Source organism: Drosophila montana, unplaced genomic scaffold, assembly GCF_035044405.1.
Source record: "Drosophila montana isolate Dmon_TW-CO22-7 unplaced genomic scaffold, ASM3504440v1 contig_3690_1, whole genome shotgun sequence".
Classification (NCBI taxonomy): Eukaryota; Metazoa; Arthropoda; class Insecta; order Diptera; family Drosophilidae; genus Drosophila; species Drosophila montana.
Genome location: NW_026998578.1, coordinates 6,504 through 16,059, shown reverse-complemented (window position 1 = coordinate 16,059; position 9,556 = coordinate 6,504). Strand labels below are relative to the sequence as shown.

The following is a 9,556-nucleotide window of genomic DNA, read 5'->3' as shown; positions in this document are numbered from 1 at the left end:
TCAAATTACGTATATTTACGAGCGATCCACTCTATCACCTACTTAAATCCTTTCTCTCCAATCGTAGTTTCTGTGTGACAAGCACAAATCCTGCAGCGAATCGTAGCAATGGTGCTGGCATCTGTCAATCGTCAGTGCGGCCTATGTTGGCCGGTGTGCCGCAAGGCAGCGTGCTAGCGCCATTGCTATTTAACATATTCGTATCAGACATGCCTTGTATTGCTACTCATCTTCAGCAGTTACAACAATTACCATCCGCTCACTCTAATGCTAGTTTTCATGGTCTGACAGCTACCTATGCAGATGACACAGCCTTTTTATGCAGTGCCATCAATGCCGTGGTAGCCACCACCATTTTACAAGGACATCTACACCGATTTGCTGAATGGGCCAATAATTGGAACATTAAGATAAATGATAACAAATCGATACACATTCTGTTTACCCTACGACGCCAAATTACCAATGTTGGTGATCTAACAACCCAACTAACAATTAATAACAATATAATACCGGCCAAGAGCCATGTTAAATATTTGGGTTTGCATTTGGACAATAAACTCAATTGGGCACATCATGCTCGTATTACTGCACAAGTTGTACGGAGAAAATTGTTCAAGTACAAATGGCTAATATCCGCTAGCCAATCCAAATTATCATTAAAAAATAAAATCCTCATTTACAGACAGATCATAGCTCCCATTTGGCGTTATGGCATCGAGCTATACGGCTGTGCTGCCGACACTCATTTGCGTCGAATACAAACAGTACAGTCGCGGGCTCTTCGCCTCATTAGTGGTGCACCATATTTTATCACCAATCGTATGCTGCATCACGACATGAAAATGCCTACAATATGGGATGAGCTAAATCTAAATGCCAGTCGGTATAATAACCGACTGGAGAAACATACTAACAAATTGGCAAGTTCGCTATTACTTTCAGGTGGCAATCGAGCTCAACGTCGTCTCAGACGCATCTGGCCAGGCGTTGAATTAATTCAACGAAAAGCGCCCACAAACCTTTTTTGAAATAAACATAAAAATCTTACTACCTATAACATGATACGCACACCTTGCAATGTGCTTTAATCATGTAACTTTTTCAAATTTTTTTTTCCTTAAAACTCATAAATATGCATTATAGATATCACCACTCCCCATAAAACAGACTTTGAAAATTTACATTGACGTATTCATCTTGCCACAAGGATCACTGGACTCACCTGGATTGCAGACATCAAGATCAAGATGATGATCAAGGACTGCGACATCGTCAACGAAAATCTCAACCTACAGCGGCAGATTTATTGGCAGCAGCATGCACATTTTTACGCACACATATTTGCTGCCATCAATATCTGTTCAAGCTTGCTTATTGACTATTGACTATACAAATAGTTTCAACAACAACAGCAGCAGCAGCAACAGCAGCAGCAGCAGCAGCAGCGGCAGCGGCAGCGGTGACGGCGGCAGCAGCAGCAGCAGCAGCAACAGCAGCAGCAAGCCACTTTATAATAACTTTATCTTTTAATATATACTCATACACACACATTCTAGATATAATAAGCACTCACACTCATACACATACACACCACACATAAATTACACACACATACACACATAAATATAATACAAACACACTCTTACATCAAATAACACTATCATAAAATGACAAACAAATTTTTTAGCTTATGTCATATTACAATCTAAAACCCCCCCCCCCCCCTCCTCCCACTCCCCACAAACACCCCCTCTTCACACTCACGCACTACTTGCATGCATCTCCCAAGCTCCCTCAAATAAAGTGCCAATCCTTTTGGCGGCGGCCGCCTTAATGCCATTACGAGAGAAGGCGCTCCCCAAATGGCCTACCGTCAAAATAATAATAATAATATGCATATGTTTGCATGTGATTGCATGCGTGCATACATGCGCGCATGCATGCGTATGTGCATGCATGCGTATGTGCATGCATGTGCATGTGCATGTGCGCATGTGTATGCATGTATGCGCGATCATATGCATGTGAATACTCCCTATTCAGATTATCACACCCTAGTAATAGATTAAAATTGATTCCTAAATCTTTTGTCACATATCTGCTATCACATGAATCCTGAATGGTAGCAGGTCAGTCTGCTCATCATTACTGGGCATCAATACCCTGCATGCATTTGGGATTTCAATGCAGATCCCTATACAAACGTTCACTCACACTTATAACATTATTTATAATTTTCAATTAACAAATTCTCTCACTCATATCATTAATCAACTTTGACAAATCTGCTGGCTTATGGAAAACAATGTTTACTGATGCCGCACCTTACCCTAACTATATATTATTCTAACTTAATCCTAAATTTCTTTTTTCACACTTACTACACTTGCTCACACAATAGTGCCCAATATATTTACCATCTAAATATGGCATAACAAAAAATTTTGTGCAGTTCCTTTCTGCAATTTGAACGATTTGAGTTCATTTGGCCGCTCAGCGTGCAAATTGTCCCCAGAAGGGATCTGCGCATATATTTATTCATAAAACATATACATATGTATCACAAAATCTCATTACACACACATTCACAAACACACACAAAACTAATTGTTATAGATTTAAGCCTTAAAAATTTAAGAATTTTACAATCATTCAATGTTTATAACGTTTTGACAATCAAAAAACAAATAATATATATCAATAAATACATTTTCTGGACTGAGAGTCGGGCCGAGTGGCCGTTTGGACTGGCCCGCTTGCGCTACCCCCATCTATCGCATTCTAATGTCAAGTGCTAGATCTGTGTGAGTCTGGTGGCTGAAGTTGGCCGTGAGCATAAGCTAGCAGGCACCATCAATGCTGCCTCGCTGTGCTCTGCCCTTCACCCCCCTCTCTCGCTCCATCTATTTGGGACGTGTGAGAGCGTAGATTGGGCTAGCAGGCTGACCGTTCCATTTCCATTCGGGCCCGACTCCCTTTCAAAAATCCCCAACCAGAAAAAAAAAAAAACAACGGGTGAACCTACCCACTTTCCACCAAATAACACTCGCCCCAGTGTTCTTGATTTCTGTGTCTATGCTGGAATAGCAAGCCATAAACTTTCCATAACTCGTGTCACTGAATTACACAGTGACCACTTACCGTTACTAGTTAGGATGGAGCTAACCATTGCTAATCAAGATCCCCTAAACCAAAATCGAAGGAGCCGGTCTCGGCCACCCTGTCGTCGCTTACTAACGGAACGTTCCAACTTAACAGTATTCAATCGACATCTGGAATCTGTCTTAAACCTGAATGTAGAAATTTCCTCTACAAATGACATTGATGATATGCTATGTCTTTTTATACAAAACCTCAATAATGCTGCGAGAGCTTCAAACTCTCCTGCAACCATCCTACCTATTCGAAGAAATAGCAACAATAATGGCACTGACATTCCTTTTCGTCTGCCGCCTACCCAAGTGAACGAACGTCTTAACTTAATTCGTCAAAAACGCAGGCTACGCAAACGCTGGATGCGCTCACGCCGTCATGACCACTGGCAAGAATGGCAGCAAACTAGTCGCCAGCTAGCCCTTCTGCTTCGCTCCCATCGCCAACAATATGTAGATCACACGCTCAGTAACGCTGATCCTTCAAAGAAAGGCGCTCTTAACCTTTGGCACGCCACCAAAAATCTTAAGCGGCAGCCACAAGCCCAGCACAGTGTCCGCAATCAAAATGGACATTGGTGCCAATCAGCCGAAGATCAGGTTGAAGCTTTTGCTGATGAACTTCAATCACGCTTTACTCCCTTTGAGCTTGCGCCTACTGTGCACTGCCACCGAATACAGCGCTTTCTTGATCAAACAATCAGTGTTAATGAAACTGATCTACTATCCTCCCCCACACGAATTTGTCACCTGCGCCATGTTACGCCTAGTGAACTGGATGCCTATATCGGGCAACTGAAAATTCGTAAGTCTCCTGGTATTGATCGTATTGACAACTATCTACTAAAACATTTATCAAAAAAAGGCAAACTTTTCCTTCTGCATCTATTCAACAATATGCTCCGCCTGCAGTACTTCCCATCTCAATGGAAATGTGCCGCAATCAGAATGATATTAAAAGGTGGTAACGTGTCCACATCTGAACTAAAGTCTTACCGGCCAATAAGCCTCCTATCAACAGTTTCGAAGCTTTTCGAAAAAGTAATTTATGAGCGATTAATTGATGAGTTAAAATCACCTGTTGACAATAAACTAGACTGTGCTGCAGTATTACCAGAACACCAATTTGGTTTCCGAGCAGGGCACAGCACAATACAGCAAGTTCACCGCCTTGTTGAGCACATTAACATGTCCTTCGAAAGAGGAGACTATACATCAGGCGTCTTTCTGGACATACAACAGGCTTTTGACCGTGTATGGCATGCTGGTCTTCTTTTTAAATTACGAATGTACACTAGTGAACCTCTCTATAAAATATTGAAATCCTTTCTATCCGAACGATGCTTCTGTGTGCTAAGTAATATTACAGCAAGTACCTCTGCTGCACAGTCTGGCCCAGTCCAATCGACTACTCGGCCCATACTGGCTGGCGTACCGCAAGGCAGTGTACTGGCGCCACTGCTTTTCAATATTTATGTCTCTGACATGCCTTGCATAGCCACTCATATCCAATCTACTGAACAACACCCTACTTCAAAGATTAACGGTCTAACAGCGACATACGCTGATGACACTGCTTTTCTATGCAGTGCCAACAATGCTGAAATTGCCTGCAACTACATGCAAGATCATGTTAATCAATTTGCTGAATGGGCCAAAAAATGGAACATTCAAGTAAATGGCAATAAATCAGCTCATATCCTCTTCACCTTACGTAATAATATCGCAACTCCTGTCGTTAAAATAAATGACAATATCATACCGGCCAAATGCCTTGTAAAATATTTGGGTCTTCACTTAGACAATAAACTAAATTGGTCACGTCATGTTCGCATAACCACTCAGTCCATTCGTACAAAGTTATCCAAACACAAGTGGCTTCTATCTGCCAACAGATCCAAGCTATCACTAAAAAATAAATTACTCATTTATAAACAAATCATTGCCCCTGCCTGGTACTATGGCATTGAGCTATATGGCTGTGCTGCCGATACACACCTGCGCAAACTACATAGCATTCAATCACAGGCCCTCCGCCTAATTTGCAATGCACCCTACTATGTCAGAAACCGTACTCTTCACAATGATACCAAAATCCCTACAGTGTGGGAAATAATCAATTCCCGTGCTAAGCAATACAACGACCGGCTAGAAAACCACCCAAACAAATTGGCAAGACTCTTACTAATATCAGGGAGTTACCGAGTTCAACGACGTCTTAGGCGAATATGGCCCGGTGCCCAACTAATTCGACGCAGAGCACCACCATACCTCATCTAGTCTGCATCAACTCTAGCAATGCAAAATCTGCTGCCATACCATAACGTTCAAATGATCACTTTCAGTAAGTACTCATAATTTTAACAACATTACTAACCTCCTTTATCTTGCATGCAACCTGTCACGGATTCTCGTACAAGCATTTGTTCTTGGCCCTTATGCTCTATACATGCAGCAACAAAGACGGCGGTGGCCTTCATTTCCACCAACTCTTCCACATTGAAGAGTCCGCAGAACTATCTATGATAGGCATATTTAATGCCTTCTATTGTATATTATGCTGTTACTCCTTTTCTCATGCTCTGTGCCATATTACTGATGTACTTATGCTTGATAATCCACAATAATACCCATTATGACGTCAATTGAGCGAATCCTGTTAACTGATGCCCTTATGCTTGATACTCTAAAATTTCTCTCTGCCACTACACCATCCACGATGCTTACATCAACCTTCCTACGATGTACTTGATACTCCTCTTGATGTCCAGCTGCTTCCAAGCCTTCGTGTCCCTGAGCACGACCACCTGGCCAGTTTATACTGCCCCCAGCCAAGCCTTTCGTGCCCGCTGTGCACGATCACCTGGCCGGTCATACCGCCCCCAGCCAAGCCTTTCGTGCCCCTTGTGCGCGATCACCTGGCCGGTTTTACCGTGCCCAGCCCCACACTAATTCACCCACACATTATGCACTGGTTCTTCGGCAAGTTACTTTATCAACTGTTAGCCTTTCTCCTAATCTTCACTTCAAGTAATACAACTCTGTCATGCGCATCTCTGCTGATATGCATTCCTCCCAATTCAACGAACAGAACAAGTTTGTCTCGTATACCAGGAGCCCTGTTTAAAATCATGTGCAGCCTAGGTGAGCAAACTGACTATACTATCCAAAACAACGAACAGGACATGTTTGTCTCGTATACCGGGGGCCCTGTTTAAAAACCATGAGCAGCCTAGGTGAGCAAACAGACTCGACTCTATCTTGGTTTGATTATCATGCAGATGATGACTAAAGTACTGCATGCTTTTTGTAAAGGTCTTCCAATATATACTCTCCGCCTAGGATACTCTTCATAATTATCCTATACGATCTCTATTAACAAACTAATTTCCAAATTAACCATTCTCTATCAACTTTCTGGAGCATTATAATTATTCAATATGCACATGCATTCCGCTCTGCATACTAGAATAGAGACAATGCCAAGACCGCAACCGTGTATGTTCTAGTTATGCTGTCGGCAGCTTGTTCATATTACAATTTCTCGTACAGTTGAACAACTCCCATAGTCTTTAATTTCCAAATTAACCAATCTTCATAAACTTTCTGGAACATTATAATTATTCAATATGCAACTTGCTTTCCGCTCTGCATACTAGAATAGAGACAATGCCAAGACCGCAACCGTGTATGTTCTAGTTATGCTGTCGGCAGCTTGTTCATGTTACAACCATCCACTCCTAATAAACTTTTGCATCATTCATTTGATGTCTTTGTCATTTATCCAGTTGCACAGTCACACAACATCACCCATAAATAAACTTACTCTATACATTAAAAATCCATCGCACGTCAGTCTCTATGAGAGGGGAGACGCACAAACGACAACGCATGGTAACCAGTTAAAATACTTTGTCATACCTGGCATTGCAGCAGCAGGGTATTCTAAGATGTTTTTTAGTCCTGCCTTTTGTCTCAAGCAGCAGTTTTTTCATCCAAGTTGCCCTGCACTCTTGCCATTTTTACGTCACCTCCTCTCCCTTACAGCACATTATCAGAACAGCCGGCTTATGGCATTCAAAATACTAGTAATGCTGTCGCCGCTTTCAGTCTAAAGATGTTATGCTCAATTAATCACAATCAATTACAAAGAAGAAATGAGACAAACATAATTACACTTGCTATATCATACCGGGATAAAACCCTAAACTATATCAAATCAAAGTATTGTGATTATATTAAGCTTCAAATTTTGTAACTGGAATTTGTAAACATCTATCCTAAATAAATCCGGACAAAGCTTGGCTGCCTACATATGAATGTGGAGCGTGTTTGTTTGGAATGTGTTTCTGCACCATGGTCAAGTGGGAACCAATTCCTCCTGTGTGTTCACTCATATTCCATTCACACACTCGCTTCCATTTGATGTATGGTATCTGTAAATGCTCTGTCAATATAAAGGAAAAAAAGTTCTAGTTATGCTGTCGGCAGCTTGTTCATATTACAATTTCTCGTACAGTTGAACAACTCCCATAGTCTTTAATTTCCAAATTAACCAATCTTCATAAACTTTCTGGAACATTATAATTATTCAATATGCAACTTGCTTTCCGCTCTGCATACTAGAATAGAGACAATGCCAAGACCGCAACCGTGTATGTTCTAGTTATGCTGTCGGCAGCTTGTTCATGTTACAACCATCCACTCCTAATAAACTTTTGCATCATTCATTTGATGTCTTTGTCATTTATCCAGTTGCACAGTCACACAACATCACCCATAAATAAACTTACTCTATACATTAAAAATCCATCGCACGTCAGTCTCTATGAGAGGGGAGACGCACAAACGACAACGCATGGTAACCAGTTAAAATACTTTGTCATACCTGGCATTGCAGCAGCAGGGTATTCTAAGATGTTTTTTAGTCCTGCCTTTTGTCTCAAGCAGCAGTTTTTTCATCCAAGTTGCCCTGCACTCTTGCCATTTTTACGTCACCTCCTCTCCCTTACAGCACATTATCAGAACAGCCGGCTTATGGCATTCAAAATACTAGTAATGCTGTCGCCGCTTTCAGTCTAAAGATGTTATGCTCAATTAATCACAATCAATTACAAAGAAGAAATGAGACAAACATAATTACACTTGCTATATCATACCGGGATAAAACCCTAAACTATATCAAATCAAAGTATTGTGATTATATTAAGCTTCAAATTTTGTAACTGGAATTTGTAAACATCTATCCTAAATAAATCCGGACAAAGCTTGGCTGCCTACATATGAATGTGGAGCGTGTTTGTTTGGAATGTGTTTCTGCACCATGGTCAAGTGGGAACCAATTCCTCCTGTGTGTTCACTCATATTCCATTCACACACTCGCTTCCATTTGGATGTATGGTATCTGTAAATGCTCTGTCAATATAAAGGAAAAAGAAGGAAGTTGCCGCGTGGTCCACTCAGTGGCGTTTGCGGATACTCCTCGAATCTTACCATTGGTTATCTACTGGTAGAGATTTGGGCCCCGTCTTCTATATGTACCAAGCAACAGGCTAGTATATATTGTAAAAAAAAAAAAAAAAAAAAATTGAGGTGGGCTCTGGAATCTGGACCGAGATTGTGTTTGTCCTAGCGTCGAACAGTAAACAAATATGTTATGTTTAAATGTAGGTCAGTCGAGATTAAATGTTAAATGTATCTCATGTCATGTTCCTCTCCACCTTGCAAACTGGAGAATGTTGCATAATATTAAGCGCCAACTCTGTTTCTAAAATTTCTGTTTGCATACCAATAAGTAGAAATGAGTAACAATAAAAATCTCTCTGTGGCGGTCGAGGCGAGCGGACGTGCATACCGGACCAGCGCCCGGCCCAGCCAACAGACTCTGGAAAAAAAAAAAACTTTACAAGTGTTTGAATTATTTTTGCTACTAAATTAAATTAAATTAAATAAAAGTAAATAAAATGCTTGTGCCATTTAATGGAAAATAATAACGTTTATTAAGTGAACAGTTAATAGACAGTCAATCAGCATTTTTAAATGCTAAATAAATAAATAAAAAGCCAATAAATGAAAGTAAAGTAACCTAAAAATGAGAAAAAAAGTGGAAAAATTAATAAAATAAAGTTTTTCTAATAAATCAAAGACTGCCAATCAGCATTTTTAAATGCTAAACAATTAAATAAATAAATTAATAAATTAAAAATATATAAATAAGTAAATGTGTGCTGATATATAGCCTTATATACAGCAAAGCAGCAACACCTTGTTAATTATATTAACAAAAGAAGCCAATCCTGACGAGATACCTGACGACAGCGAGGGAAATCTACGCAAAAAAATTCAAAATTTTATACATAATGCTATGTATATAAGGCAAAAATCAAAAAAAGGGCAAGTAC

The 9,556-nt window shown here is 40.4% G+C and overlaps 2 long non-coding RNA genes across 8 annotated transcripts; both read right to left on the bottom strand.

Annotated features, from left to right (window-relative positions):
- Positions 1-6,758: 6,758 nt before the first annotated feature.
- LOC135435761 (uncharacterized) lies at positions 6,759-7,574 on the bottom strand. Of its 4 annotated transcripts, none has more exons than XR_010437431.1 (3): positions 7,324-7,574; positions 7,077-7,266; positions 6,759-7,014 (listed from the first exon to the last, which is right to left on the bottom strand). It is a non-coding gene; the product is annotated as an uncharacterized LOC135435761 (long non-coding RNA). The 4 variants fall into 4 exon arrangements; XR_010437432.1 differs by having other exon boundaries at positions 7,332-7,574; XR_010437433.1 differs by having other exon boundaries at positions 7,348-7,574.
- A 151-nt stretch (positions 7,575-7,725) lies between these two features.
- Positions 7,726-8,592, bottom strand: LOC135435760 (uncharacterized). 4 transcript variants are annotated; one of them, XR_010437427.1, is made up of 3 exons: positions 8,291-8,592; positions 8,044-8,233; positions 7,726-7,981 (listed from the first exon to the last, which is right to left on the bottom strand). It is a non-coding gene; the product is annotated as an uncharacterized LOC135435760 (long non-coding RNA). The 4 variants fall into 4 exon arrangements; XR_010437428.1 differs by having other exon boundaries at positions 8,299-8,592; XR_010437429.1 differs by having other exon boundaries at positions 8,315-8,592.
- Between the last annotated feature and the right edge of the window lie 964 nt (positions 8,593-9,556).